Raw genomic sequence first — 8477 nt, 5'->3', positions numbered from 1 at the left:
CTCACAATATATATAGTATATTCACAATAAAAGGGCTAGCGTGCCAGAAAAAAAAATACAAAGGATAGTGATTGGGTGGGTGGTCCAACCTTAAACCTTAACTTTGTGCGAACATTGTCATACATACTAAAGACTAATGGCAAATTCCATTTCTTTGGTTTTCATATATTATATTCATTGACTCATCCCCCTACATATGTGATGTTACGGTTTCCGTTTTTTTCAAGTGCCAGTTAGTGTTCACCAAAATTTGCATTAAAACAGAATTTAGTTTGAGTCACTACTAAAAATGGAATGAAGAATTGTAATTGAAGTACTTAACTATGAGATTACAATTTATTCTGGTAAAAGCAGACCAACCATTAGGACAGTGAAAGGTATGGCAAGTATTCAAATTCAAATTTTATTTGTCACACACACAACCATACACAGTATGACATGAGGTGAAAGGCTTATAGCTGTGCAGTGCCGACCATTAAATGACAGTAGGTTTACAGTAAGATATACAAATTTACGGGTTACTACAAAATTTACAGCTTTAACTTAGAAATTTACAGTAAAAATGTGCAAATAACACTTTACGTAAGAGATTATTAGACAAAAGAAATTATAAATTATAGGAAGTGTGCAAGAAGAAAAACCAGAGTGCGTGTGGTGATGTGTGTGAGAGTCCAGTTCTATAGTGTTGTGATGTGTGTGAGGGAGTCCAGTCCTACACCTGGTTCAGGACCCGAATAGCCTGGGGTAAGAAGCTCCTCCTCATTCTCTCTGTTTTGGCCTTAAGAGAGCGGAAGTGCTTCCCAGACCTCAACAGTGAGAAGAGTCCATTGTTGGGATGGGAGAGGTCCATCGTAATCTTCCTGGCTTTGGTGTAGATGGACAGCAGGTCAGGAAGCTCTGATTGAATGATACATTCGGCTGAGCGCACCACTATTTGCAGCTCTCGATGGTGCAGGAGTAAAAGTTCTTGAGCACTCTCAGTGGCAGATGGAAGTCTCTGAGTCTTCTGAGGAAGAAGAGATGCTGGCAGGCTTTCTTAACCAGGGTGTTGATGTGAGAGGACCATGACAGGTCCTGAGTGATGTGGACACTCAGGTATCGGAAACTGTCCACTCTCTCCACTGGCGTGCCACTGATGATGAGGGGCTTGTAATTCCTTGCCTGGTTTGTAGTGCAGTCCACGATCAGCTCCTTAGTCTTGCTCACGTTTAGGAGGAGGTTATTCTCCTGGCACCAGGTCTCCAGGTTCCTAATCTCCTCCAGGTATTCTGTCTCGATGTTGTTGGAGATCAGGCCCACAACAACAGTGTCGTCAGCAAACTTGACAAATGGAGGTGGTGTCCGATGTGGCTACACAGTCATACGTGTACAGCAAGTACAGCAGAGGGCTTAAAACACAGCCCTGAGGTACTCCTGTATTGAGTGAGATAGAGTGGGAGACTTGTTTTCCCACCCTCACAGACTGGGGTCGGTCTGTACTGCAAAATGTTATGTAAAGCTTTGTTTTAAATTTTCAATGTTTTTTTGGAGTTGTCAATCATTCCTGAATTATATACACATTATAACCAGCCTTTAAGTGATGACATATGATCACTGCTTCCGGGTCCAAACTACTCTGCTTTTATTAAGGCTGTTATGTTTTTAAGATGTTTTAATGCTATGTGTCTTGTTCTATTTCAATTTAAACAGGCCCCTAAAAAAAGCAGTGATCACTGACGGGCTCTTTTGGTTTATATTACAAATATTCATTTAGCTGGCTTCACCTTTTAAAACCAGTTTCCATCTCAGTTTTTAAAACCTTACGAACTACAGCCCAGTCCATGCAGCAGTAAATTAATGACTAACTTCCTATTGTGGATGGATTATCTCATTTGTTCTGCTGACTTAAGTTTGGTCCATTTACAGGATCCTGCCTTTGTCCTTAACCATTGGGAACCCTCGCGTTAACTTTTATCGAGTGGAAAAAAGGTAGCGCTCATCCTCCAGCTTCACTGTGTTTATATTATGCTAACATATCTGTGTCACGTAGCACATCATTATATACCAGCTAGCCCAACTTCACTAACCTTACAAATGTCACTGCTGTTTAGTTTCCTGTCTTGATTTATGTCGGAAGTGATAGCAGAGCTGTACGTTTTAATTTTTTCAGAAACCCCTGTCAGAACATAGAGTTGGATGTCTTGAGACCGGTCTTGGTCTCGAGACTCAAGACCACTTTTACGTGGTCTTGGTCTCGCTGTCTCGGTCTTGCGTTCTCAAATCGACAGTGTTCAGGAGGAGATTTGGAGTCAACCATCAGCGTAGCGGGGGGTGGCTTACTGGGCTGAAGCCCGGGCCATTTTTTCAGAAGCATGGGGTCTTTTGGAGTGTAATTTGTTAGTTAGATGCCTGACTGACAGCTCTATAAAACAAAAACAACACACGAAGCACAGAGCGCACCGTCGTAAATCCCCCCTAATTTTGGTATGATCCGAGCTCAGCACAGCACTTACGCCTGTGAGCGAGGGGAGAGAAGCTGCTGCCTGCTAGTGATGGGATTTCCGGCTCCTTTTAGAGAACCGGCTCTTTCGGCTTGGCTCACTAAAAAGAGCCGGCTCTTTCGGCTCCCAACCAGCTCTTCAGGTTGTTTTGTTGCTTTAATTAATTTATTACTAACAATAATATAAAATTATGCACAAAAGGAATTACTAATGTAAAAAAAAAGTGGTTTTATTTATATATGTTTATATATAAATATATGCGGTGGCCCCTAGAGACAAAACACGTACAAACTCCAAAAATCACGTACAAACTCCAAAACACATTTCTAGAGTTAACTGAACTTCCAAAACAGAGCTACCTAGATCACTTAAATTACACAATTGAAACCATATGTGTATTGTTTGTGTATTTATACACAAGCACTCATATATATTCAAATAATTTAAAAAAATGTTCGTTTACCTTCTACTACCACACACCAAATCCGGTCGTTGGTACTTCCTGGCTTGTATAGCCACTAGGTAACAAAAGCTCAACACTGGACCTAGCATTCTGGAGCACTTCTGTTGTCTTTTGTACGTGTTTTGAGTTTTTATGTGCTTTCTGAGTTTTTTCGTGTTTTGGAGTTTGTACGTGTTTTGTTTCTAGGGGCCACCATGAACATACTTTTATTTATTTACTCCACATAAAATGTAATAAATAAATCATATAATAAAAAATCCAGCTATTCTCATTTCAACTTTTAACTATTTAAATTTTCAGCTTTTCCCTTTTAAACAAATTTAAAGTGAAACAACACAAAACTACGGTGGCCCTGAGAGGCCAAACGGACTGCAACTTCAGAAAACACTTGCAAAAAGAAAAAAGCTACAAAAAGAAAGACGCTGCACTGCAACTTCAAGAAAAACGCTGCACTGCAAAAAGAAAAATGCCGCAAAAAGAAAAAACGCTGCAAAAAGAAAAGCGCTGCAAAAGCACACAAAGCACAACGGAAATAGGAAAAAAGACAACAGAAATGTTCCTGGGGAGACAATAACCCGACGGACCAGTTGCACGAACCAAAACATGCTAACCAGTGCGCTAGGACTGGGACACACTTCAAAGAAGTGGAGGAGAGGTAAATGTGTTGTAATCTCATGATTCTAATAATACTACAGATATGTTTGCAGTGTTTGGGAGTAACGAAATACATGTAACACTGTCACGTATTTAAAATACGAGTAACTGTATTCCGTTACAGTTACTGTGTAAATAGGTGGTATTCAGAATACAGTTTTTTTGTTGAAATAAATAGATTACACATCATTATTTTCCTATTTCGTATGTTAGGCTATGCCCTCTCTATTTTTTGTTAATTCCACTCTGGTGGAAACCCAAACAAAACAAGCATTAAGAGGCTCTAATGCCTGTGTCTTAGTTTCGCGGCCCATGCCACCTCTACTTGCGGCAGTATAATGACATGACAAAATATTTTCAATAATTATTGTTCAAAAAATTATTTAATATTAAGGCAATAGGCAGAGTATTACAGGCATAGCGATAAAGGATGTGCCCTCATGTAGTCATGTATTTTTCTAAACGCTCTGGAACAGCATCCTTCACTCTTCTTCTCATTCATGTGCTACACTGAGACCAGGCTGACAGCTGATCTTCTTGAGAACATCTTCCATGTGCAATTTGGTCCACCTGGCAGCTCTAGGCGTCAAGAGGAGACGAGTACTTTGTAAACCTTTGTTTGTAAAACAGATCTCCAAATTAATCAACGTGTTTGTTACAACACCTAATTAAAAGGAACAAGTTATTTTGTACAGTATGGTCTTTTGATTTCTTCAGGTCGAAAGCGTACACACTGAAAAGTTGACGGTAGTGAAACTATTTATATAAAAACTATGGTACTATTTTTTTCAATACTCATTAAAGTTGGTTTGTGACAATTAGTGTCAGTGGTAATTGTACCCACATCTAGCAGATGATTTTACATTGACTTCTAAAGTCCAGTCATATTTTTGAGTGTTATATAATTTTCAACTGCAGTAGTCCAGTTGACTGGTCGAGGGAGCTCACTCTGTCTTTCCAAGTTTGTGAAATGAACCTGGAGATTGTCGTCCCCACATAGACTGTACTGAGCAGGTAGAATGTCATCAAACTGGTGCAGGATGTCTTGAGGCACTTGGAATCCACACTCTCTTCCACCATACCTTAGGTCAGTCAGAAAAATGAACAAATTCAGTCACTTCTCCAGGTACTATCCTTCAAGGTTACAGCAAAAGCGCAAAGTCAATCTTATAATTAAAAGTCAGTTCTGGAAATTGTGATTTTAAAGAATCTTAATTATGCATATATCTACATTTGTCATTTTTAGCCAAGATGTGATCCAAAGTTAAAATATGATTGTCTAACTTTTTTTTTTTTTTTTGGAAAAAAATATAAAAATAAAAAGTATGTGCATGAAGTCAGAGAACAGAACTAATGGCAAAACACAAGTGGCAGCTTTAATTTCTATTCAGCAAAAAGGTGAAAACAACAAAATACACTATTCAATTGCTAAAGTGTGTGTAATACCTGCTGTGAGTAACAGTTAGGGCAAATTGTTAAACCTAAATGACATACTGCTTACTTAACTCAAGTGGTTAGGTCAAGAAAGAAAAGAGTGCACATAATGGATGGACTGTTCCTGAACCATTTTATAAATGAACAAAAGGTTTAATAACAGCAAGCTGGACAGGTATCCTGCACATACAATACACTATACTGAGGAAGAAAAATTTTAGTAAAACTATGAAATAAAATACATGGACTAAATACATACCTATGAGGCAGGTGATACATGGCTTCTGGTTTACCAGATGGACAACAAGATTGGCGCACAGGTCGGATGGTGTGAGTGTTCCAGAGATCTCTGTACTCGTCAAGCTCTTTTTGCAAGACATTGAGGAAGACATATCGTAGAAGGCATTTATGTTCATGACTGCCGTTGAAAAGATGCCTCTCCCTCAGGTCACTGAAGAGTTCAATCCAGAACTGAGTTCTAATGGTGGAATGACAAGGCATATAAAATTTAATAACACAAGTAATTCAATGTAATTGTCCTCTTTAAAAAAATAGTCGTAATCTTAAGAATATTGAAATGTGTGCAATTTCGTTCAAAGAAAAGCTTATTCACATGTTCTGAAGTGTTTCATCAATGCACTGCAGGAAAAAAAAAGCAACTTCACACAAATAACAAAATTTAACAAAATGATTAATCCTTCTGTTATTCCTGCATTTGGCGGTTGAACTTAAGAAAAGTTGTAATATACAGGTCTGTCCATATAAATGTACTATTTTATTTCTACATGAACACTGAAGCTGTTATCACTTGTTAGATACCACACAGAAATCCAAAAGCTAGTGAAAACATCAGTATTTTTTTTTTTGGCACACAAAGTCGAAGAAATGTCTGAAACGAATGACCTCCTCTAACAAATTTCTGTCATGTTGGATCAATGTTCTTATATTACTCATATTACAGTTCTCAAATTTGAAGAAACCCTTGTTCTTATATTTATATGACTCCCTACAGGTAAACTATTTGATCTAGATGTTAGTTTGGTACTACGTAGGCACACAAATTTGAATAAATTTTACTCAATTTTAAATACATCAATCTTCATAATTCATAATAATTTATTAAAATGTTGAATGTCAGTTTGTTTGTTGTTTTTTATTGTTCCTTTTTAGGACTTTTGTGGAATGTCTGAGTAGGAGTTTCTTTTTGAGTGTGTTGTTTTAATACAAACAAATGTCACTGGTATACCAAACCATTTATTATATTTTTTGAAGCAGTTGTGCATCACATGAGAAAAATGTGTAGGTGACTATGTTTTTCTTTGTTTGTTTGTGACTGTAATTTAATATTTGAGTATAAAACCCCACCCACAAAAAAAAGTATATCGCTGACCACGAAACACCTTCAGAACCATTCAATTTTAGTTTCAGAATATATTTTAAAAGCCATGTACCTTTGCTTTCTGAACAAAGACCACCAACTTTCAATCCGTTGATTTGTAGTTGAGGTACCATACATATGACTGTGGGCTCCTGCAAGTTCATCTCCATGGTCTGATCTTAAAGCACAGTGAATGGCTGCCATTGTGCCATTTTCTGTGCCACAGTCTGTACGAAGGCATGCTGGAAGTTGACCAAACCGTGACAAGCACTCCATATAATATTTTGCAATGATACCTGGGTCATTATTTGAGCTGCCACAGCTGAGCCACATAACTTTCCTTGAAAATCCATCGACACATGCACTAATAGCAACACCAAAGGGCTTCAGCTTATCATAACCATCCACATGCCACACTTGATTTGGTCCTTCTGAAAAATATCCTCTTCGAACAAACCTGCGTTTACAGCGACGCTTAACACCATATGGATCTAGTCTTGAGAGTATGTGCATTACATCATTTCTTTTAACTTTCAGATTATACTTTTGTCGCAGTGTCTGACACATGGATCTGTAACCCAGAAGCTGACCTGAGCCTCTCAGTTCTTGTGTAACAGTGGAAATGACAATGTCAGTGGGAGTAAAGTCTGTCCTTCTAGTCATTCCAGCATCTTTTAGCCTCCTCTTTAATGTTCTCAGACTCATACAAATATTATGCTTGTTTTCAAGAAAATCCAGGATCACTTCATATGTATGGCCCTCAGAGAAATACTTATTGATGATGTCTGTGACTGAGACTGGGCCTAAGGTTGAAGAGAAAACATGAAAAGATAATTACAAACGCAGGAATCCACAAATGCACTTAATAAGTGTTTTTAAAAAAAATACCACATCTGAAACAAGTCTCAATAAACATGACTCAAGTATTTAATCTTCTTGATGTGTGCTTAAATAAAGGCCAGCAAAAGCTCAAAGAACATGGACCAGGATTCAGGACGTATCACTCTCATTAAGACCTCTATGCTGACAACTCAAAATGAGCAAAATTAGAGAAGTTAGAAGAATTTCGTCACTGTGTACATATGCCCTATTAAGTCATAAACTAGTTTTTAAAATTATGCCGTAGAACCGGTGGCAGGCTTAAACCAGAATACAGTTCTTAGTACCTACCAGTTCATGCCTTTGCGTTTTTGGAATTCTGATTTATCTTTGCATACAGTCTTTAACAATACAAAAACCTTAGAATAAGGAAATGAATATAGTACTTTGGAATGGCACATGAATAATAATCCCCCCCCCCCCAAAAAAAAAAGTTTAACACGCACTACTGAAGCTACTGTGGTGTATATAAGTCATTATGAAGCAATTAAAAGGTGAGCAATAAATACTAGAACTTAGGAAAGTGAAGTGCTTACCATTCTCTATAAAAGGTGCTAAAACTTGAATGTTAGTTCCACAGGACCCACAAAAAACTCCAATTAGCCCCACTAGCTGGATTCCACAATATGGACAATACATTGCCTGATGAAGACAATGCCAAATTAAAACCTGAACACATTAACTGCAATATTCCTTAATGACTTTGACTTATTAGTATTTGTTCTCGAGTTTCAAAAAGCTTCATTTCTAAGGCTACATTAAACATTATCTTTGTTAGAATTATCTTTGAATATATATTCCAGATATCTGTAGTATTATTAGAATCATGAGATTACAACACATTTACCTCTCCTCCACTTCTTTGAAGTGTGTCCCAGTCCTAGCGTACTGGTTAGCATGTTTTGGTTCGTGCAACTGGTCCGTCGGGTTATTGTCTCCCCAGGAACATTTCCGTTGTCTTTTTTCCTATTTCCGTTGTGCTTTGTGTGCTTTTGCAGCGCTTGCTTTTCTTTTTGCAGCATTTTTCTTTTTGCAGTGCAGCGTTTTTCTTGAAGTTGCAGTGCAGCGTCTTTCTTTTTGTAGCGTTTTTCTTTTTGCAGTGCAGCTTTTTTCTTGAAGTTGCAGTGTAGCGTCTTTCTTTTTGCAGCGTTTTCCTTTTTGCAGCATTTTTCTTTTTGCAAGTGTTTTC

General features: G+C 37.8%; 1 long non-coding RNA gene across 3 annotated transcripts; it reads right to left on the bottom strand.

Moving 5' to 3' along the window:
* Window positions 1-4070: 4070 nt before the first annotated feature.
* Window positions 4071-8216, bottom strand: LOC146653804 (uncharacterized). 3 transcript variants are annotated; one of them, XR_014907198.1, is made up of 3 exons: window positions 8136-8216; window positions 5291-5509; window positions 4071-4679 (listed from the first exon to the last, which is right to left on the bottom strand). It is a non-coding gene; the product is annotated as an uncharacterized LOC146653804 (long non-coding RNA). The 3 variants fall into 3 exon arrangements; XR_014907199.1 differs by lacking the exon at window positions 8136-8216 and adding an exon at window positions 7825-7932; XR_014907200.1 differs by lacking the exon at window positions 8136-8216 and adding an exon at window positions 6483-6640.
* Window positions 8217-8477: the final 261 nt, after the last annotated feature.

The sequence above is a fragment of the Rhamphochromis longiceps genome, linkage group LG14 (assembly GCF_057381845.1).
Source record: "Rhamphochromis longiceps isolate RC_006_pf linkage group LG14, R_longiceps_female_GT1.1, whole genome shotgun sequence".
In the NCBI taxonomy this organism is placed as follows: domain Eukaryota; kingdom Metazoa; phylum Chordata; class Actinopteri; order Cichliformes; family Cichlidae; genus Rhamphochromis; species Rhamphochromis longiceps.
Note: the sequence above shows the minus strand (reverse complement) of the source record. Positions and strands in the feature narration are given on the sequence as shown.